Source organism: Poeciliopsis prolifica, unplaced genomic scaffold, assembly GCF_027474105.1.
Source record: "Poeciliopsis prolifica strain line A6 unplaced genomic scaffold, Auburn_PproV2 SCAFFOLD073, whole genome shotgun sequence".
NCBI classification, from domain to species: Eukaryota; Metazoa; Chordata; class Actinopteri; order Cyprinodontiformes; family Poeciliidae; genus Poeciliopsis; species Poeciliopsis prolifica.
Genome location: NW_026562448.1, coordinates 939,971 through 963,861, shown reverse-complemented (window position 1 = coordinate 963,861; position 23,891 = coordinate 939,971). Strand labels below are relative to the sequence as shown.

Sequence of the window (23,891 nt, the reverse complement as noted above, 5' to 3'; positions counted from 1 at the left end):
GACGGGTGAGGACGAACCTGTTGCTTAGACCCGTTTTAAGATGATCCAGAACCAGGTCGGGTTCGGACACGTCCTGCGTGTTCATGTCAATCTGCAGCAAAGATGGGACGAAAGTAACAATAACTCAATTTAATCTGTTTAAAAGTGAAAAATATTCAATAAAAAGAAAATCTAATGAAGTTATTGGAAACTGAGCGGATTATCTGATTTAATATTGAGATTATTTCCTGGTCATCTTTTATTTATTTGTTCATTTACAGTTTAAAATGGACATGTTGACATAAAACCCAGAACAGGCGGTATGAAAATAACAGCATCTTTGTGATGATGCAGAAGATATCGGTCAAACTGAAAAGTAGGTTTTGTATAACTAGTCTTAAATATAACTAGTTAATATAACTAGTTAAAACAGAGCAGATAAGCCACAGGCGGAGGAAGTGGGGGGCACCGGGGGGCCGATGATCTCGTTCCGTAATCAGTCTGAGTTTCTGATTCTGAGTGATTCAAACTTTCTCTCTGTCAACATCTGACAAAATAACTGGGAAGAGTTTTTATTTTAATTGTTTTGCTTATCCAGATAAAATCTTTGTTTTGTTTCTCCCTGCAGAACTTTCTGTTCAATTCCTGAGGAAGGAAAGAGGAAGTTCCTGTTGACCAGCAGCTCTGGAAGTCCAGTTTGGACAGGGAGGAACCAGAACCTTCCCGGGTCAAAGAGGAAGATGATGCTCTGTGCTTCGTCCGTGATGAAGAGCTGTCGGTTCTGAAGCCGGACGGTGATATCGCCATGGTAACGTCTGCTGATGACGAGCCAGAACCCAGCAGGGACCGGAGCGTGTCCCAGTTTGGAGACCCGAGACCCGGCGGGAAGCTGGAGCGATGACTCGGACTCGGCCAGAGATCGGACCGGGTTCTGGAGCAGCCAGCAGGAAGGTCAGGAACCAGACGCTCTGACTCCAAACAGCGGCCTGCTTGGCGCCGCTGTCGCCGGGGTCAGAGGTCAGGACGGAAGCTGGATCAAGGAGTTCGAGCCGAAGAGGAGACGGGTCAGGAAGAGGAGCAGCGGTTCCGGCCTGGTTCCGGTGGACTGGGGCTTCGGCCCGTTTCCTGCGACGTCTGTGGGAAAGCCTTCAGGTGCAACTCGGAGATGCGGGTCCACTTGCGCGTTCACGGGCGAGAAACCGTTTTCCTGCGACGTCTGCCAGAGGGCGTTCAGCTTCAAGGTCAACCTCTCCGTCCACATGCGGACGCACACGGAGAGAAACCGTACGCCTGCCAGTTCTGCGAGAAACGCTTCTCGGATCACTCGCCCTCCGGAAACACACCAACGTTCACACAGGAGAGAGGCCGTACTCCTGCGCCGTCTGTGGAAAACGCTTCAGCCGCAGCAGCCACATGTGGCGGCATGTCAGGGTCCACGCCGCAGAGGCTCCGCCCACCTGAGGCTCCACCCACATGAGGCTCCACCCACCTGAAGGACGGCTGTAGGTGGAGGCCCGACCCAGTCAATAGGTCCGGTCCGGGTCCAGAAACCTTGATTTGTTTTCATCATGTTTCTGAATCGTTCTGGTTCTGCTGGATTTACAGCTGAGACCAGAAGTTTACATACAGCCTATTAAAAAAAAACACATCCAACATTTTTATCTCTTCTCTTGCTTCAGAATCACTGAAATTATTTCTGTTTGCTAAACGACTCAATAATGAGAAAGAATCTGTCAGAGTTTTATACATTGAGTTTAACGTTACTTAATCACAGATTCCAACGCAGTTTGAAAAGTTTGAACACAGTTAATCCCTTTTTTGTGTTTGTTAAATATGAAGTTTCAGGCTGGAAACTTTTGTTTTCGCACGTTTCCGGGTCATGAGACGATTAAAACTCCAGCAGCTTCCAGGCCAATTATAAATGAAATTATAACGCTACAAAATAATTGCACCATTACCTTCATAAAGAAATGACATGAAAAAAAAGTCACAATGTTACGAGAATAAAGTCTGAAAAGTTATTTTGTATGTATTTGTGTTTTTTCTTTTACTCTAAAACACCTTATTTTATATTTTTCTCTGACATTTTAAATATCCTCACCTCCCTAAAATAATGGCATAAATCATTTTTTTTGAAAAGTAATTTTTTGGGGCAAAAAAAAAGATTTATGCAATTATTTTAGGAAGGTGATGATATTAAATCTGATGTTATGACTGCTTACAAAGTACTTGAGTTGCATTTTTAATAAAAATCCTCTTTTCAGTCTTATTTGAGTTATTTCTTGGATTAATATTTTCTAACTGAGTAAAAATACGTGGAAGCAGAATTCCAAAAAAATTATTCAAGTGAGAGTAGAACTACTGCAACATATTTTTTATTCAAGTAAAAGTAAAGTATTTTCATCAATGATGAATCATTTAATATTGAAACATTACATGAAGAGATGGATGAAAATATTAAGTTAAGTGTAAATTTGGTATTTTAAGAGGCAAAAAAATACAATAATTCTAAGTAACTAAAATCAGTTTCTTTCAATATAAAACTTATGAAATTTAAGAAAAACTGCAGGTGTGTGTCTGTCTGGTGAGTGATTGGTTAAAAATGTTTATTTTTCATTAACTGGGTAGAGAATCCAGATATTCCAGAAGAGTAGAGATACTTCATAAAGTTAAAGTACAGTGTAGTAAAGTACTCTGAAAAGTACATTTTTCCAAAAGTGCACTCAAGTAAATGTAATTTACTGTTGCTTGTGTAGACCAAGTGATTATGATTGGCATAACATTCATGTTTTATATCTGCGCCGCATGTTTTTGGTCTCATTTATTGATGAGAAACATTGATGGTCGTCCTGCATCCCGCCGGCAGAGGGCGGTGTCGGCAGCCCCGCCCTCATTTGACAGCCAGGCGGATGTAAACAGCAGCCCGCTGCTTCGTGCTGCAGTGGCTGTTAGCCGTGAACATGTCCGGCGGGTCTTCAGCCCAGCAGCTCAGAGAGTTCATCAGCGAGCGGCTGGCTGCCGCCGCGGAGGAAATCTTCTCGGTCTTCCAGAGAACCGTCGCCCAGTACGAGGAAGAGCTGGACCGGCAGCGCAGACTGCTGGACGGCGGGAGGCCGGCAGCGCCGCGGCTTCCAGAGAGCAGGTCAGGAGGGCCGCGGTGCTGGTTCCGACCCGGTCCAAGAGGGTCGGATCTGAGCCTCATGGACCGTCTGTTAGGCTAACGGGGAGATTGTTCCTCTGCGTCAGAACAGCAGGCCTGAATCCGGCCTCCATCTTTTCTGACCGCAGAATCAGGGGGTTACCAGCTGATCCACAACACCACCCAGCTGATCCACAACACCACCCAGCTGATCCACTACACCACCCAGCTGATCCACAACACCACCCAGCTGATCCACAACACCACCCAGCTGATCCACAACACCACCCAGTTGATCCACAACACCACCCAGCAGATCCACAACACCACCCAGCTGATCCACAACACCACCCAGCAGATCCACAACACCACCCAGCAGATCCACAACACCACCCAGCTGATCCACTACACCACCCAGCAGATCCCACACCACCCAGTTGATCCACAACACCACCCAGCTGATCCACAACACCACCCAGCTGATCCACAACACCACCCAGCTGATCCACAACACCACCCAGCTGATCCACAACACCACCCAGTTGATCCACAACACCAGCAGCTGATATAGCTTTAAAAGATAGGGCTTCAAAATGAAATGTACTATTTCATCATACTAAATCTGATTTTATTCGATTTCTTTCTAAAAGCTGTAAATTAGAGGACAAAATATATTTTTAAAAATTGGCTTTTATTTCAATCATTTTTCTGTGAGTTGTATTATGGACTGGCTTTGACAATTTATGTTTTATTAAAAAATATCAGCAGAATAAAGACACGATTTTACCTGAAAAAGTCCTAAAATTATGAGTAAAAAGTTAACTTCATTTAACTTATTTATTATTTTCTGTTGGAGTTCTCATGAAATTACTTTATTATTATTATTATTATTATTATTATTATTATTATTATTATTATTATGCTTGTTGCATTCTTGTAATGTTGTGATTATAATGCTTTATTCTTGTTTAATTACAAATGTATTTTGGTAATATTCATGCTTTATTTACATTTTACTCTAATTCTGTTCTTGTAATATTATGATTTAATTTTTCAATAAAAAATTAATGAATCTTAATTTGGCCATAATATTCCATTGGAAGCAATAAAATAAAAACAGTTTTGTCTAATTTGATAATAAATCTTTTTAATGATGCATAAAAATGTGAAACTCCATTCTGGTTTTCTTGCCGTTTTCCTTCCAATAATCTGGATCAATAGTCCTAATCACCAAACACCAGCAGGTCCGATCATATCTGTGGAGAATCAATCAGCTCATCAATATCGGCTCAGATCCAGCTGGATCCCACGTTTTATGGAGCCATTTATTACTTCATTTATGATTTTAGTGATAAAAATATAACAATTTTATACTTAAATATTACAAAATAAAATCAAAGTTAGACAGAAGCAACAAAAGGTGTAAATTTACCAAAAACAACAACTCTAAACTGTAACTTATTTTATTGCAGTCTGTCAAAAGTTTACATACCTGTTAAACTCCAGACAAACCCATATTGAGGTTTGAAATTATTCAGCCTAATATGAAATTTAATTCATTGGGAAAAAGCAAAAGCTTTTTATAAAAAGTGTTAAATAATTTGGGTTCCAGTTACGCTGTGTTGCCATGGTAATTATTAATGTTTTAAAAGCTTCCTTTCTTCCATCAGAGCTGCTGCGACTGCACCTGTGCAAGAAGCCGCAGCTTTTGCACCAGCAGGGGGCGTCGGCGCTGACCCGGCAGCAGCCAGAACCTCCGACAGCAGAACGGAGGAGCCTGGAGGAGCCGCTGGTTCTGAAGCAGGAGGCGGACGCCTTCGTGGCGTCTCACCCAGACGGACGCCGCAGGGCTCCAGAACCGAAACACAAGTTTCTTCTGGAAGGAAGAGAGCAGACCAGAACCAGGAACCCGGCCAGAAGCAGAGAGAGCGGCTCCGCCTCAGAGAACCGAGACCAGAAACCAGGACCAACCTTCCAGCAGAATGCAGAAACAGGTGAGAAGCTTCAATCTGTGAGAAGGTTCACCTGCAGCTCAGGATGACCAGTAGGGGGAGCCGGTGGCTTGGAAAAGCTCATTGAGGTTCAGCAGGAAGTGGATCTCCGCCACTTCCTGCTCCAAAATCAGCCAACCTGCAGGTTTTCTACAGGTGAACTGAAGGTGGAGCTCAAACATTCTGCTCATGTCTGTACAACCGTTTAAAAGGCCGGTAGCACGTAGCAGAATCAACGTTTTTGATCTTTCCATCATGTTAGAAAGTTTTTCCCTGGTCAAAAACATTCCTGCAGCGTCGCTTTGATTCTTTCATGTTTGAGAAATCCTTTAATCTCCATGGCAACCAGTCAGCTGGAAACTCGAGTAGCTCCTCCCCCACTCGGCTCCCTCAGACTAGCCAGCAGCAATTAGCAAACGCCTGGTGGAATTGCAGAGCTCATTATAGGAGCTGCTGCTCAGAGCAGCGCTGGTAAAAACGATGAAGGGTCAATAGAGGAACCAGACAGTTAATCAGTTTCTTTGTTTTTCTCCCTGCAGATACTCTACGGCATCGTGTCCCCCTGGAGGCGGAGCCTCCTGCAGACCGGAAGGAGCAGCAGGAAGCAGAACCTCCACAGATTAAAGAGGAGCAGGACGAGCAGCTGATGAAGGAGGAGATTGACTCTTTCACTGTAACATCGGCTTATGAGGAAAGCGACGAAAGTGAAGCTGAAGGAAAGCAGAACGTTTTCCTCGGCTTCCAGGAGGGAAGCTGGGAGCGAGACTCTGGATCAGCAAGCAGCACTGACCCCATGCCACGTCCTAAACTCATAAGTTACAGTTACAACCCGAGTGCTGAGAGTGAGCAACGCCGGGACCAGTGACGGACCCTCAGGATGTCAGCTCTGTGGGAAAAACTTTGGCAGCGACGCAGAATTAAAGGAACATATTAAAATCCACGTGGTGGAGAAGCCATTTTCTTGCAATGTGTGGAAAAGCTTTCAAATACAACATCAAGCTGCTGATCCACATGAGGACGCACACTGGGGAGAAACCATTTTCCTGTGAAATCTGTGGTAAAGGCTTCAGCCAGAAGGTGAATCTGAATGTCCACATGAGGACGCACACAGGCGAGAAGCCGTATCTCTGCAAGACCTGCGGAAAGAGGTTCTCTGACCAGTCTGGCTTTAAACGCCACATGACCATCCACACGGGCGAGAGGCCCTACATCTGCAAAACCTGCAACAAAGCCTTCAGGTACAGCGTCCACCTCATGGTCCACATGCGAACGCACACGGATGAGCGGCCATACTTCTGTAAAACCTGCGGCAGAACCTTCTCCGACCCGTCCACACTCCGGAAGCACAGCATGACCCACACGGGTGAGAGATCCTACTCCTGCCAGACCTGCGGGAAGCGCTTCAGCGACAACAGCAACCTGCTGCGGCACATGAGGACGCACACGGGCGAGAAGCCGTATTCCTGCGAGATCTGTGGCAAAAGCTTCAGTCAGAGCAGCAACTTGATGCAGCACATCCGCACCCACACGGGCGAGCGACCGTACCCCTGCGGCATCTGTGACAAGAGCTACAGCCACAGCTGCACGCTGCTCAAACACATGAGGAGCCATTCGGGAGAGAAGCCGTACTCCTGCCAGCTCTGCGGCAGATGTTTCAGTCACAAATGCACGCTGTTGAAACACATGAAGATCCACACAGACGGCGGCGCTGTGCCGTCCTGAAAGCCCTGAACGCATCACGTCAGGGGCCAGCTAGTCGGTTAGTCTGCTAAACATCCTTAAATGTTCCTATTCTAGTTTTTCTTAATTTGTTCATCTTTTTCTGATATGTTCTCTTTTCATAACTGAATTTTATCATATCTGGGAGAAAAACGGAAAGGATTTGTGGATTTTCTGTGGAGCAGCAAATTAATCAAAACATGTTCAAAAGAAGAAAAACTGACGAGTCAAACGCTGATCCTCCTCACTGCCTGCAGCAACACCGCAGGAAAATATGAATATCTGTATATTGCAAATTTTACTCTGCTTTTTCAAGTCTGAGGATTCATTCAGTGATTCACTGATGGTCACAGACGGACCCAGACGGAAGGAAGCCCACCAGGCCCAAAGCAGGCAGAGCGGGGTTTGAACCAGCAACCCAGCAGTTTCAGGACGAACGGCTCAGTGTTAGCAGCAAACATTTAATTATGAGAATAAATGCACAAAATTAAGAGAACAAAGTCATAATAGTATAAGAATAAAGCTATAATAATATGAGAATAATGTAATTTACCAAATTAAAGTTGAAATAATACGAGAATTTAGTGAATTTTTTCTCATAATTAAAATAACTTTCCGTTAGTTTGACCCAAACAATGTGGCTCCTGTTTTATTGTAATTCTGACTTTTTTTGGCAACCCTCAATTTTCTAGTTGCCTACAGTACAATCATCATCATCATCATCATCCTAAACTGGCCTTCCTCAGGCTGATCTTCATCATCATCAGACTGGCTGGTAGCTGCAGCATCTTCGCTGTGATGTTTTCGTCTCAGCTGCTTGATGCTCCACATTTACAGACATTTTCTTAAAAGTGATATTAATAAGCTAAAGAAAACCAAATGTTATTTTAGTGGTTGATTTTCAGAGTGGATGTCAGTATAATATGTCTGGGCCTGAAACCACACAGCTGCAGCTCCGTTCATCTGAGCAGGTTGAACTGTTTTATTGCTGATTCACTGTGAGCAGACATGTTTTATTGCTGATTCACTGTGAGCAGACACGAGTAGCTTAAACTTCCTGCTGTGCAATGAATGATTGTGAGGATAATCAGTGTGCAGGTTGGGCTGAATCTCTTCTGGTGGGAAAGTTTGGTAAAATATCGTCAGCGTAATTTTGTCCATTTATTCTCATTGTAAGTACCAGGCGGTGCAGATTGGAAACGTGGGTTTAAAGGCCCAGGCCTGTTGGACGGTAAACCTCTAAACGTTTTCACGTTGTGTTGTCTAAAAGGATTTACATCAGATGGGACGGCGCGCTGGTCTCGCTGATTTCTACTAACATCCGAGGATTGAAGACGATGGAGCTCAGAGTTGTTTCCCTTCGACAGTTTGAGCTTCAGGATCTTTAGGCTGATTAGATGCATCTATAAAAACTATATGTACATTAAACTGGTTTGTTGTATGGAACCAGTCAGAACTGAACCATCAGAACCTGCTGACTGGGTCGACCACAGCCTGGTTCTGACTGGGATCCTCTGTGGAAGTTAAATCTCAGAGCTCAATGTGTGTGGCTTTAACACTGAAATTGAAATATTTCTCGTTCGGCGCCTTGACCTCCAGCAGACCCACCTGACACACACACACCTGACACACACACACCTGACCCCACACACACCTGACCCCAGACACACCTGACCCCACACACCTGACCCCACACACACCTGACCCCAGACACACCTGACCCCAGACACACCTGACCCACACACACCCTGACCCCAGACACACCTGACCCCACACACCTGACCCACACACACCTGACCCAGACACACCTGACCCCAGACACACCTGACCCCAGACACACCTGACCCCAGACACACCTGACCCCAGACACACCTGACCCACACACACCTGACCCACACACACCTGACCCCACACACACCTGACCCCAGACACACCTGACCCACACACACCTGACCCCACACACACCTGACCCCAGACACACCTGACCCACACACACCTGACCCCACACACACACCTGACCCCAGACACACCTGACCCACACACACCTGACCCCACACACACCTGACCCCACACACACCTGACCCCAGACACACCTGACCCCAGACACACCTGACCCCACACACACCTGACCCCAGACACACCTGACCCCAGACACACCTGACCCCAGACACACCTGACACACACACACCTGACCCCACACACACCTGACCCCAGACACACCTGACCCCAGACACACCTGACCCACACACACACTGACCCCACACACACCTGACCCCAGACACACCTGACCCACACACACCTGACCCCACACACACCTGACCCCAGACACACCTGACCCACACACACCTGACCCCACACACACCTGACCCACACACACCTGACCCAGACACACCTGACCCCAGACACACCTGACCCCAGACACACCTGACCCCAGACACACCTGACCCCACACACACCTGACCCAGACACACCTGACCCCAGACACACCTGACCCACACACACCTGACCCACACACACCTGACCCACACACACCTGACCCAGACACACCTGACCCCACACACACCTGACCCCAGACACACCTGACCCCACACACACCTGATGACTTCGTCTTCTCTTATTGGCAGATTCTCCTGTTCTCTGATGTTCTCTGTGGAACATGTTGTTGTTATTTGCATTTTTTTCAGAGTAGATCTAAAATCAGCTTGGGAAGCTGAGGTACCTCAACGTCACTGAACTCAATCCAAGGATTCAGCTTTTATCTGATTGGCTGAACCCTACAAGAAGATGACGACTGTTAGCTGCTGTGGCAGAGCCAAGATGGCTCCCAAAGTGTCTTGCTGCACATTGAGGTGAGTTTGTTCTGGTTTGGGTTGTGGAGCAGCGAAGCGCAGAAGCTCTGAGCGGGAAAAACGTTCAGCCCAGAGACCGCGTTCAGCTCCGCTCCACCGGGTCCGACCCGCCGCAGACTGCTGGAGCTGATTGGATCAGCCACACCAATCAGGAACGGACTTTCTGATCAGAGGGTTCTGGTGGTTTCAGAACCTGGTTTTGCAGAATATCAGCTTCTTCTAGACCTCAGTGAAAAATACTTTATTAATCTCAAAGGGAAAAAAACTTATGAATTTAGATTCTTCAGCAGTTATTGAAGATGGTGGGATGGATGTCCTGCAGCAGTCTGTACTGCACTGAGTCTGAAGAAGCCTCTGACTGAAGAATTGATCGTCCTGAAACATTGCTTCATTTAATCAGCTTCTTCAGATGAAAATGATTTTAGTTTGCATCCTAACGGGATTATTTTTATTGACCTGGTTCAGTTTTATCTGTGTGTTATTGTTTTAAACTCTTGCAGTTTTGTGTTTGACCTGCAGAAAACAAGATTAAACAACAAGAATCACATTTTCTTACATGGTCGTTATAATTAGCTGATATTTACTACAGTCCAAAAAGCTTATTGTGATTTTGCTAAATTTGTGATTTATTGTTCTATTAATGAAGATTATTATTCTATGACTTTATTAATATAATTGTTATATTTATGGATTCTGTCAAGCATTTCCAGGGACTTGATTCCAGGATCAAGTCGGAGATTAATGAAATCTCAAAGCGCCACCTAGTGGATGCTTTTAACTGTTCAGACTGATTGAAGGTTGCAGCATGAAGCAGTCGGTAGTCTTGCAGCTAGAAGGTTGTGGGTTTGAATCCCAGCCTGGGGTCTTCCTGCATGGAGTTTGCATGTTCTCGCCATTCGTTCAGGAGTTCGGCTTCCCCTGCGACAGAGAGACGGCGTGTAACTGAGACCAAACAGTTTCCTGTCTCTGTAGATCAGGGGTGTCCAAAGTGTGGTCTAGGGGCCAAATGTGGCCCTTGAGCGGTCCCCAACTGCAATTCAAAAATGATACAAATTTGGCCTGTTGATGCAGATGGAAGATTTAACTTGTAATTTTCTTACAATGGAAAATGTAAAGTAAAACACAAAGTGTAACCAACTAACCTTTAACATTAGAGGAAATCATGTTTATTCAAAGACTTTTACTAAAATTATTTACCAAAATCAGCTTTTATTTAATCTGTTGAACTTCACTAAACATAGCAAATGTTTTGAAAGAAAGTGATCTGTGGTCCAGCAGGACTGGGCATGTGAAGAATCTCAAGTGTTTTGGCTGTTTAGCAGTTTTCTGAAAGTTTCTTTCAGATTTGTGGTGCAAAGAAGCTGAAGCTTCTTTTATTTGTGAGAGTTTAAGCCAAACATGGATGAATGAACAGCTGGTTTATCTTTCTGATTAACTCTTGCAGTGCTTTGGTCCACTGTAGATCTTTATAAATGAAGCTGGATTGAGGTTATTATTTGTTGGGATGGATTTGTGAACAAAAATTTAACTATACAGCTATAAAAACTGAGATTTTTTTGCACTCATACAAAGTAAAGTTCCCAATTAAATGTAAAATAAACTATTTTAATCTTTTTATCTATGCAGAAACTTTTGTTTAATGACCGCATTTTAATTAATAGACAAATGTTAAAATTCTGTCTCTATGCAGCTTTATTGCTTATTTATGCCTTGAGAAACCTCGGGATAACTTGCAGTATTTATTTAATTAGTGCTTCAGGTTGCTTCTGAATTTGGACGAAACCAGAAAAGAAAGGGAATATTTAGTTTTATGAACTTTCATGAAGCGTTTTCAGCTGGAATATTTCAGAGCAGCAGTTTGCTGCTCCGCCAGCAGGGGGCGGTGATGTAACCGGACAATTCAAACTGTTGAAGAAGAAGCCGCCGGCGCCATTGTTGTGTTGCAGTGGCTGTTAGCCGTGAACATGTCCGGCGGGTCTTCAGCCCAGCAGCTCAGAGAGTTCATCAGCGAGCGGCTGGCTGCCGCCGCGGAGGAAATCTTCTCGGTCTTCCAGAGAACCGTCGCCCAGTACGAGGAAGAGCTGGACCGGCAGCGCAGACTGCTGGACGGCGGCTGGAGGCCGGACAGCGGCTTCCAGAGAGCAGGTCAGGAGGGCCGCGGTGGGCCTGCGGGCTGCAGGGTCCGGGCTCGGTTCTGACCCAGGGTGTCTCATGTTCACTGGACCTGGAGAGCCGAGAGATCAGAGTGAATCTGTGGACCCGCTCCTTTTCAGTGAGCCGGTGGAGAAACCGACCGGAGGAGAAACCGCCCCAACATGGGGCAAAATCCCTCATGTTGGCTTCGAGCTCCGATTGAAATGTAACAAAACAAAACATGCAGTGCTCAGCATCAATAAGTTCACCTCATTCTAAAAGTAAGATTTGTTGAACCAAAATCTCAATAAACACGAGAAACTAGTTTAATTAGTTTAACTAGTTTAAGTGGTTTAGATCCCAGTGTGAGCTGTTATGTCCACCCTGTGATCTGAGACAGCAGGGAGCTTCTGTCTCCACTGGTTGACAAATGATGCGGGTCTTCATCCGTCCATCGATTGATTGATCGGTTTATTGGAAGTATTGGCTACAAACCACACTTGTGACGTTTGAACCAAAAGTTAATGTTCACCAATAAAATATCACCTGTGATTCAAAAACTACCAGTATTCAAATACAATAAAACAAATTCATAATTTCTTATCAATTGACAATAATGGGTCATCAGATTAAATTCCATATTTTTCTAGTAGTTTTATATTTTGGGTCTAAAATACATATTTACTGTTGCAATAATCAGTAAATCAATGAATCGCAAGATAATTTGAAACAGGCTCAATAATTTCCATTTGCATGATTTATTGTTTTTCTCTCTTTCTACAGAAACTGGATGAAAAAAAGTCTCCAGTCATTTCGGTGTTTTGGTCTCAACCAGCCCAGTTTTGTTTGAAAATGTAATAATTCATTTGATTTGTTATTTCTGTTGTTATGTTTATTTATCTTGGACTCTTATAATGTCTCCCAGTTCCAGTTTTGTTATTATCATTATATTACTTTAAAATGATCTTAAAACAAAGGATTTATCATTTAGGATCAGATATATGTGGTAATAGTCAAACATAAGGAAGGTTCTGGTTCCGACCCGGTTGAGCGGTCAGGGTCTGAACTCTGATCTGACGCGCCTCGTTTCTCTGCCCAGATCCGCCGCTGCAGCCATTTCCCTACATGGACGAGCCGAACCTCCAGATCCAGAACCGCTGCCTGGACGAACCAGAACCTCTACAGGTCAAAGAGGAAGACGAGGAGCTGCGGATCAGCCCGGAGGAAGAGCAGCCGGTTCTGAAGCATGAGGCCGACGTGCTCACTGCGGCTTTGGCTTACGAAGGACCCGGAACCGAACCGGAACCGGGCCGGGACCGCTTTCCCCCAGCCGAGAGCCACGACCGGCCCAAAGGCTTCGAAACCAAGAAGCCGAAGCCGAATCAGAACCACAGCAGGGCTGAGCGATCCAGCTGGACTCAGAAGTGTGACGTTTGCGGCAAAGCGTTCAACAAAGCGTCGGAGCTGCGCGCGCATTACCGCATCCACACCGGGGAGAAACCGTTCTGCTGCCCCACCTGTCAGAAAGCCTTCACCTTCAAGTCCAACCTACGGGTCCACCTGCGCACGCACACCAACGAGGCGCCGTTCTCCTGCCAGACCTGCGGCAAGCTCTTCAAGCACCGCAGCAGCCTGATGGTGCACTGCCGCAGCCACACCGGGGAGAGACCGTACGCCTGCGCCGCCTGCGGGAAGCGATTCACAGACAAGTCCTCGCTCAAGCAGCACTCACTCACACGGGCCACAGGATGTACTCATGTGCGCTGTGTGGGCGGGGCTTCAATAGGAGCAGCTACCTGCTGCAGCACATGAAGGTCCACACGCCTGAGAGTTTCTCCACGAGTTAGAGGAACTCAAAACCGCTCCCGGAATTGTGCTTACTCAGCAAACCTTCCCCATCTCATCTCAGTTTAAGTATCATCCTTCAGGTGTGTTTTCCAAAATGTTGCATTTAGCTGAGAAGTGTCTAAGTTCACCTTTGGTTCTCCCAGTGTTTATAAGCCTGGCGGGTTACCAGGCTCAACTTGCCTAATCGTCGTTTATTTATTCTAAATAAGTTTTTTATACACCAGTAAGCTGGTTTATAGGTGATGAAATGATGCGTCCCTGAACCTCTCTGTAGAGCTCATGCTATCATTTCCAAATCATGTCGTCTTCTCAAGATGCGCCTCATAAATTTTGTAATTTTTCACAATTTTTAACTGCCAAGCTTAGCATGTTTTCTGGGGAAACCCGTCTCCTGTTTCTGTGAGAATTTGTGAAGAACAAATCAGAGAAACCTAATTTCAGATTGAAATCAGTTTGTGTTTCGCTTCTCACTTACTTAGTCACTTATTTTCAAAGTCTGACTTTTATATCAGTCGTCCCTGTGAGTTGTATGACAGAGTGTTTGAAAATATGGGAATTTTTGTCAGCGGAATAAAGAAAAATGTCTTAAAATTACTGGACAAAGTAGTTTGATTGAGAAAAAAGTTACAATAGTTACCAGGGTTGGTTGTTGCTCAGTGGTTTTAAAGTCTTGGTGCTGATAATAATCTGTTAAAAAAAGATTTCCTTATCTGTAAAACTGATACCAAAGTATAACTTCATAAAATGCTCAATATTCCTCATTTTTATTTTTTGTGTTCTCCTAAAAGTACAGCTTGATTTTTCTAATGTTATGACTTTATTCTGGTCATATTAATGCTTTATTCTCGCTTAATTAACTGAAATCATTTTGATTATTTAGCTTGTCTTAAGAGAAACAAATAGGGGTTAACTTTTCTGTTCTGCCATATTTTCAACATTCATTTATTAATGTCAATTTCAAACAAAGTCTTTAATTAGCATTTAGATAATTAGATCTATAACTCAAAGAATTTAGTTTGTACCAGAAGGTTTACTTGCTAATTAAATATTTAACTTATTATCTAAATATTTAGCTTGAAGATAAATATGTAGTTTTCTAACTAGAAATCTTGCCAATTTTCTATTTACCTTGCTAACTAAATATTTAGCTCTGAGCTAAATATTTAGTTCAATATTTTGCTGGCTTACAAAATGGCTTGCTAACTTATATTTATTACTAATTATATTTAACTTCAAACTGGATAATTAGCTTGCTAATGAAGTATTTAGCTCCAAGCTGAATATTTAATTTAGTTTGCTAAATAAACTTGACTAAATATTAAATTTGAAGCCAAATATTTACCTGCTAACTGGATATAGTTTGATAACTAAATAGTTACATTGTTTACTAAAATATTGAGCTTCAGGCTTGATAATCAGTTTGATCACTGATAGCTTCATTTACTGAAAGGCTTACAAATAATTTGCTTAATGGATGAACAACAGTTTCTTCTTCAGTCATAAAGAGGTAAAGAACCAGGAATAGAAAAGTAAAACTTTTATTATGAAATGAATTAGTAAAGTTTTCAGCTGATAAACTGAAGCAAGAAGCAAAAAGAAGCCAAAGTTTCACTAAACCATAAATTGTCACTTATAGTTGAGAACAAAATGGCTCCTGTTTGTAAAGTTACACATTGAAAATAAACCGCATTAATTTGAGTTTTACACACATCATGTCAGCAAGGAAAATATCAGCTTCAAAATAAATAATGAGCCTGTTTGACATGAGGATGAAGAAAAACAAAAACTTTATAAAATCATAAATTAGCAGTAAAAATTGAGAACTATCAGCGACTCGTCCAGTGTGTCGTTAAAACATCCAAACGGTTCTTCCCGCTCCAGCAGACTCGGTTCCGATCCAGATCTCAGTGGAGCCGTTTTTCTGTCCCAAACTCTGTCTGCAGTTTCCGGGTCCAGGTCCAGTCGGATCCAGGCAGAACTTCCTGTTGCTCTCAGTGATGACTCTGCAGGAGAACACACAGCTTCTGGGTCAGAACCGGACCTGGGTCAGAAACGGACCGGCCAACTGGGTCCGAACGGGACCGGCTGACCGCCCAGCACCAGAACAAAGTTCATATTTTGGTATTTAGAATCATTGTTTCCTTCGTGGTTTTGGTCTAATAATAATAATAATAATAATAATAATTATTATTATTATTATTATTATTATTATTATTATTAATGAATATAATAATATTCAGATTTGCTCTGATCACAAATTGAGACTTTTATTTTGAAACGCTGGCTTGGTTCCAGCAGCCATGTTGGTTCCAGCAGCCATGTTGGTTCCAGTAGCCATGTTGGTTCCAGCAGCCATGTTGGTTCCAGCAGCCATGTTGGTTCCAGCAGCCATGTTGGTTCCAGCAGCCATGTTGGTTCCAGTAGCCATGTTGGTTCCAGCAGCCATGTTGGTTCCAGTAGCCATGTTGGTTCCAGCAGCCATGTTGGTTCCAGCAGCCATGTTGGTTCCAGCAGCCATGTTGGTCCCAGCAGCCATGTTGGTTCCAGCAGCCATGTTGGTTCCAGCAGCCATGTTGGTTCCAGCAGCCATGTTGGTTCCAGCAGCCATGTTGGTTCCAGCAGCCATGTTGGTTCCAGCAGCCATGTTGGTTCCAGCAGCAGTGTGCTCAGTGAACCCAGAATGTCCGTTTTGATGCTAATTATGATACTGATTCTGTTTGCAGTGATTGTTTCAGTCATTTATGAAAGTTGTGCTGAACTCACATCACAGATCTGACTCTGCAGTGAATCGGAGAGTTTTTCATCTCCTTCACTTTCCCTATGGGGATCGGCGTCCTGCCGTTGTCTTGGCAGCAGGGGTCCAGTATCATGCCTGGACCGACTGGAGCTGCGAACCAAAGCAGAACTTCAGCACCAACAACAGATTCATAGCTGCAGCAGCTGCAGCAGAGCAGCAGCTGCAGCAGCAGCAGCTGCTGCTGCAGACAGACAGAGGAGAGGAGGAGGAGATTCTCCATCAGTAGTAGGAGAAAGTTCTGACCTGCAGAGCTGGACCGCAGGGAGCAGAGGAGAGCCAGGAGGCAGAGGCTCAGCTGGAGCTACATGGTTCCGGAGGTTCTGGAAGTGTGCGGGACCGGTCCGGCCGGCTCCGTTTATATGTTGAGCAGCAGCTGTTCTCAGAAAGCAGCGGCTGCTCCTCCTCCTCCTCCTCTTCCTCTTCCTCCTCTGGATTCCCTGACTGAGATTCACAGAACATCTGCGAGGAAGTGAAACTGGAAAGGAAAAATGCTGAAACACACATTTCACCACCAAAACACAGAAATACCTTTAAAATCGTTTTCCATGCACTGCAGACTGAGAAATAAAAATCTTCTTAGAAGATCGATGCCTGAAACTGTTCCAGAAAGTTTATAAAACATTTTCCTGTCAGTCTGCAACTCAGCAGATTATTATTATTATCATCATCATCATCATTATTATTATTATTATTATTATTATTGTTAATAATAATAATAATAATAATGTGTCGGTGGGACGTTTATATAAAACGTCAGTACCTCACGTAGACACTAGGCGGCCAGTGACGGGGATATTTATGCTTCAGAAATGTAACAACTGTGCTTTTCTTTAATTATTGTTTCCAATTCATTTATATTCATTTATATTGAGAATTTGTGATTTTTTTCTTATTTAGTTCTTTTTATTTCCTGTTTTTGCCTGCAGGGGGCGCCTTTTTGCACTCTGCCTCGTTTTGTCTCCTGGGCTTCCGTAGTTGGCTCCAGCCCTTGTAGCTCCTCCCCTTTTCCTCCAGCAAGTTCTGCTGCTGCAAGTCAGTCAGAGGAAAGTTGATATTTGTTGGTTTTCTCAACGGATCTTGTTTATTACTGTTTGTTAATTTGCCATGTTGCGGTTTTGACCAAACAGTTTTTATAAACAGTTTTATCATCATTTTCTCTTAAATGTTGGCCCGAACAGCCGTGCAGCTCAGCTGAATTGGTTTTATTGTCACATTTGCGGCTGGAGAGGGGGTTGGCTTGTTTTTACTCTTCTCCCCCATAATAAAAGATGTCATTGGCTCCTGGCTGAATGGCCTCTGAAGCTCATTGGTGCCTCCTGGTGCAGAAGCGCAAAGAGCCCGTTCTGAGGCCGGCGCTGTTCTGGGCGGTTCATAGAGACAACATGGCGGAAGTGGCGCCATGTTGGCGGAAGGGTTTTTCAGAGTGAAGTGTCAGCACTGGTTCCTGTCCGGATCAATACAATGGTGAGAAAAATGAATCATTAGGAATGTTGCTGCAATCCGGACTTTAACGACGTCCCTGAACGTAACCAGATTACGCCGGGACGTCGTCTGCACGTGCTAACTACAAGCTTATTTATCTGTATGTTTTACATTTATGTTATTATTTATTTGATAAGAAAAAAACAAAGACAACCCTATGGCTGCATGTTTATAGTGTTAAGAATTAAAAAGAGGAATAACTTGATTTAGCTCGTTAATTAATTCTTAGTCCCGAATTCCTGTGCCTGTGTAAGTGTGCAGAGAGAAAAGAGCAATCATACGACGTCAGACTTCAGATATTCAGAGTTTTATCTAGAGAAATTCAATCCAAGAAGAACTTTACAATAAGCATCTCACCTAGAGCAAAAGTCCAAGACATTACAAAACAGAGACAAAGAACTGAGTAAAAAAAGACAAAAGAATAACAGAAGATGCATCCTCCGGGAAACTCTCACTCAGCACAAAGAGATTCCAACTTCTGCTGTGAAACAAACCATTTTTTATAGACTGCGTATTCTCCTCATTTAAATATATGCATTAGGAGGTGTGTTCTTTTCCTTTGTGTGGGCTGTCTTAATGTTAATTTTATTACCTCTGAGACCCAACCTCCGTACCAGGCTCCGACCTGATTTACAGCGTGGAACTGGAACGTTATCTCTGCCTCAAGATGCTTCAACAAGAAAGTAGTTTGTATTTTTAACCAAGCTTGCACAAAATGTAATGCTAAATAAGGACTATAAGTTTGGATCTAAACTAACTAATTAAAAACATGCTTAAAGAAATATAGTTAATTCTAATATAGATAAAATTATTTATAAAAAGTTTTAAGATCCTAGTGAACTTTTGAACCATGCTCAGGAATTTAATTGCCTGGCAGACAGACTCTCTGTGTAAAGAGATTCAAGGAGTCTAAGACTGCTTTCTGATTAGGAATTTCTGTAAGTTCTGAGAGTCACCAGCTGTCCCAGTTTGGATCTGTATCTAAGTTTATCTTAACCTAAAAGTTAACTTATGTACTATTGTGCTACTTTAAAATTCTTATTTCAACAATAGATAATAAAACCTGCAAAGACCATCAACAATTTGTTTAAATAGAATAAAATGAACAAAATAATAATAATGTGATTAAGATTTCTGAATGAAAAACAATAAATGCTTTTAAATGAGCACATTTCTGGTTCATCTTTACTGAATTCGTAAGTCTTGAAATTTATATTTTAAAGTCAGTTATGGTCTAATGAGAATTTTTTTAAAGTAATATCTTCCATTTTTTAATGAAATTTGTCACCCTGTTGTTCTGCCTGACAGATACGTACTTTTGATCATTTTGTCGTGTTTTCTGCTGATCTTCTCGTTTTAACCAAAGGCCTCCAGGCAGCTGAAGATTCAACCTGAACTTTTCCGTATTCTGTCATTTTACAACCACAAGCATAAACGGGATTTAATAATTGTAACTTAATTTCACGTTTGTGGTTGTGATGTGACAGACTATGGAAGTAAAAAAAAACATAAAAATAAAATAAATAGTTTAAGTTTCCCTTCATTTAAAGTCTGAAGATTTGCGGAAACATTTGGATGTCGAGCGTTTAATTCATAAATATGGAGAATTCAGTCCAGCTGAACTGCAGGAAACGAAACCGCCGCCGCTTTTAAGAGAAACAATCCGTCTGCTGATTCCTGCTAAATATGAAAAAACCTTCAGCTTTAGTTTGAAGGAAAACCCAGAGAAAAACTTCAAGCCAACTGAACATACAGGAAAACGTCCATCAGAGGAAATAGATGTTTTATTTTTCACTCTGCAGCCCTATCAACTTTTAAATGTCATTAAAGTTTGTAGCTTTAATAAGTTTTTATTCTTTAATGGGGAATAAATGATCATTCCTGAGCTTCTGAATGAAAATCAGTTTGTATTTTTATTGAGTTTCATTTCTTCTTCTGGTTCACAGAAGAATCCTGCCATGTTTGTCTGGTTCCAGTGGCAGCAGTTTAAAATGAAACTTCGTCTTCCTCATTTTAAAGAGACGGGTCAGAACATTTCCTCCTGACTGATACTGGGAACGCAGGTCTACTGGGAACACAGGTCTACTGGGAACACAGATCTACTGGGAACGCAGGTCTACTGGGAACGCAGGTCTACTGGGAACCCGATGAGGTAACTTCCTGTCTGGACAGTCACATGATCAGCTCGGGTGAGTCTTCACAGGTCAGGAGTTAACTAAAACTAACAAAATAACTCAAACTGAAACAAATAGAAATAGTAATTAACGGAAAAATCATTAACTAACTGGAATTAAATTGTGTTTGTCAAAGTAAAACAAACTGAAATTATTGATACATTTTGTTTCCATGCTGATTATTTATTGGCCTTTAGAACTGATGTGATTCTTTTCAGAAACGAGTCGACGGCCATTTAATGCTTCGTTTGGTCCTGAATTTGACCCAACCTGAAACTAAATGGTTTAATTCTCCAGGCTTTTGAAAACTTTTTCTGCCTCGTCGTTTAATACAAACTTTGCAGCTGCAGATAGTTAGCTATGTGGATCACCTCGATGCGGGTAGATCCTCTAGGTTATAAGAGAAGTCTTTTTCACACAGAGGATACGGATCATATTCTAAATATACACATATATTTTCCACCATTTCGGGTGTGAGCAACTCGTGATCCGTTTAGCTTTGTTTGGAACTGGAGAAATCCACTTCCAGATCTCCATCTGAATTTCACTCGCCGTCCGTGTCTGAAACCCACCAAGAGCAAAGATAACTTTTAGGGTTTCAGTGGAATTAAGTTACTTCTTTAAGTAGTTTGACATTTATTTCCATGCTCTTATTTTGAAATCTGATTGTTTCTTTTTGATAGTTCAGTTTCTGGTAAATAACTGATGACGGTACAATAAGTCGGGTTCCATAAAACACAAAAGACAGAGGAAAGGAGCTTTTATTTTGAAAAGTCTGAATGCATCATAGCTTTTAATCATCTGCACACAAACAGGAAATTAGCCAAATCAGAAGCTTTGATCCGGACTCTGAGACGGTTCTGACCGTTCAGACAGAAACTCGCTGGTCAACTCGTCACATCTGGTTTCAAATAAAATCACATCTGTAATGTCTCTGCTGCCACAATAATAAATAAAAAAAACTTTTTATTTTATGAACATTGTTCATAAAGGAGATGAGATTCAACCAAATACTGTTTCACAAACAGCTTCATAAAATCACCAGGATGTCATGAATAAAGCAGCAACAACACAAGTCAACATGTATCAAAGTGAACGAGGCATGATGACCAACTACAAACCTGCATCCACTGAACTCTGACCTCATCCAGTTATTGAGACCAGGAAGCATCAAACCAGATGTTTTTCATGATTTCATTTAGTGTTTAAACGATGAAACTGAACCGATTTATCCTCAGACAATAAACTAACAAAATAAAGAAATAGAAATAAAAAATGTGAAAACTTCAAAATGTGAATAATTGAGCTCAGTTTGTCTCATTCAGACGAAACGATTCGTCTGAATGAATCCATGGCTCATTTATTCTCACTGAAGAGAAACTATAGAGCTTTACAGCTGTTATGATGCAGCTGCATCAGTAGCTGCATCAGTAGCTGCATCAGCAACTGCATCAGTAGCTGCATCAGCAGCTGCATCAGCAGCTGCATCAGTAGCTGCATCAGTAGCTGCATCAAGGTGAGCTGCATCAGTAGCTGCATCAGTAGCTGCATCAGTAGCTGCATCAAGGTGAGCTGCATCAGTAGCTGCATCAGCAGCTGCATCAGCAACTGCATCAGTAGCTGCATCAGTAGCTGCATCAGCAGCTGCATCAGTAGCTGCATCAGTAGCTGCATCAGTAGCTGCATCAGTAGCTGCATCAGCAGCTGCATCAAGGTGAGCTGCATCAGTAGCTGCATCAGTAGCTGCATCAGTAGCTGCATCAGTAGCTGCATCAGCAACTGCATCAGTAGCTGCATCAGTAGCTGCATCAGTAGCTGCATCAGTAGCTGCATCAGCAACTGCATCAGTAGCTGCATCAGTAGCTGCATCAGTAGCTGCATCAGTAGCTGCATCAGTAGCTGCATCAGTAGCTGCATCAAGGTGAGCTGCATCAGTAGCTGCATCAAGGTGAGCTGCATCAGTAGCTGCATCAGTAGCTGCATCAGTAGCTGCATCAAGGTGAGCTGCATCAGTAGCTGCATCAGCAACTGCATCAGTAGCTGCATCAGTAGCTGCATCAGCAGCTGCATCAGTAGCTGCATCAGTAGCTGCATCAGTAGCTGCATCAGTAGCTGCATCAGCAGCTGCATCAAGGTGAGCTGCATCAGTAGCTGCATCAGTAGCTGCATCAGTAGCTGCATCAGTAGCTGCATCAGCAACTGCATCAGTAGCTGCATCAGTAGCTGCATCAGTAGCTGCATCAGTAGCTGCATCAGTAGCTGCATCAGTAGCTGCATCAGCAGCTGCATCAAGGTGAGCTGCATCAGTAGCTGCATCAGTAGCTGCATCAGTAGCTGCATCAGTAGCTGCATCAGTAGCTGCATCAAGGTGAGCTGCATCAGTAGCTGCATCAGTAGCTGCATCAGTAGCTGCATCAGTAGCTGCATCAGCAACTGCATCAGTAGCTGCATCAGTAGCTGCATCAGCAGCTGCATCAAGGTGAGCTGCATCAGTAGCTGCATCAGTAGCTGCATCAGTAGCTGCATCAGCAGCTGCATCAGTAGCTGCATCAAGGTGAGCTGCATCAGTAGCTGCATCAGCAGCTGCATCAGCAACTGCATCAGTAGCTGCATCAGCAGCTGCATCAGCAGCTGCATCAGTAGCTGCATCAGTAGCTGCATCAAGGTGAGCTGCATCAGTAGCTGCATCAGTAGCTGCATCAGTAGCTGCATCAAGGTGAGCTGCATCAGTAGCTGCATCAGCAGCTGCATCAGCAACTGCATCAGTAGCTGCATCAGTAGCTGCATCAGCAGCTGCATCAGTAGCTGCATCAGTAGCTGCATCAGCAGCTGCATCAGTAGCTGCATCAGTAGCTGCATCAGTAGCTGCATCAGTAGCTGCATCAGTAGCTGCATCAGCAACTGCATCAGTAGCTGCATCAGTAGCTGCATCAGCAGCTGCATCAAGGTGAGCTGCATCAGTAGCTGCATCAGTAGCTGCATCAGTAGCTGCATCAGCAGCTGCATCAGTAGCTGCATCAAGGTGAGCTGCATCAGTAGCTGCATCAGCAGCTGCATCAGCAACTGCATCAGTAGCTGCATCAGCAGCTGCATCAGCAGCTGCATCAGTAGCTGCATCAGTAGCTGCATCAAGGTGAGCTGCATCAGTAGCTGCATCAGTAGCTGCATCAGTAGCTGCATCAAGGTGAGCTGCATCAGTAGCTGCATCAGCAGCTGCATCAGCAACTGCATCAGTAGCTGCATCAGTAGCTGCATCAGCAGCTGCATCAGTAGCTGCATCAGTAGCTGCATCAGTAGCTGCATCAGTAGCTGCATCAGCAGCTGCATCAAGGTGAGCTGCATCAGTAGCTGCATCAGTAGCTGCATCAGTAGCTGCATCAGTAGCTGCATCAGCAACTGCATCAGTAGCTGCATCAGTAGCTGCATCAGTAGCTGCATCAGTAGCTGCATCAGTAGCTGCATCAGTAGCTGCATCAAGGTGAGCTGCATCAGTAGCTGCATCAAGGTGAGCTGCATCAGTAGCTGCATCAGTAGCTGCATCAGTAGCTGCATCAAGGTGAGCTGCATCAGTAGCTGCATCAGCAACTGCATCAGTAGCTGCATCAGTAGCTGCATCAGCAGCTGCATCAGTAGCTGCATCAGTAGCTGCATCAGTAGCTGCATCAGCAGCTGCATCAAGGTGAGCTGCATCAGTAGCTGCATCAGTAGCTGCATCAGTAGCTGCATCAGTAGCTGCATCAGCAACTGCATCAGTAGCTGCATCAGTAGCTGCATCAGTAG

The 23,891-nt window shown here is 43.6% G+C and overlaps 1 long non-coding RNA gene and 1 pseudogene across 1 annotated transcript; both read left to right on the top strand.

Annotated features, from left to right (window-relative positions):
- Nucleotides 1-9,099: 9,099 nt before the first annotated feature.
- Nucleotides 9,100-13,549, top strand: LOC129352198 (zinc finger protein 248-like; annotated as a pseudogene).
- Nucleotides 13,550-13,551: 2 nt separating this feature from the next.
- LOC129352157 (uncharacterized) lies at nucleotides 13,552-21,352 on the top strand. The gene is made up of 3 exons (XR_008604858.1): nucleotides 13,552-13,738; nucleotides 15,602-15,779; nucleotides 19,884-21,352. It is a non-coding gene; the product is annotated as an uncharacterized LOC129352157 (long non-coding RNA).
- Nucleotides 21,353-23,891: the final 2,539 nt, after the last annotated feature.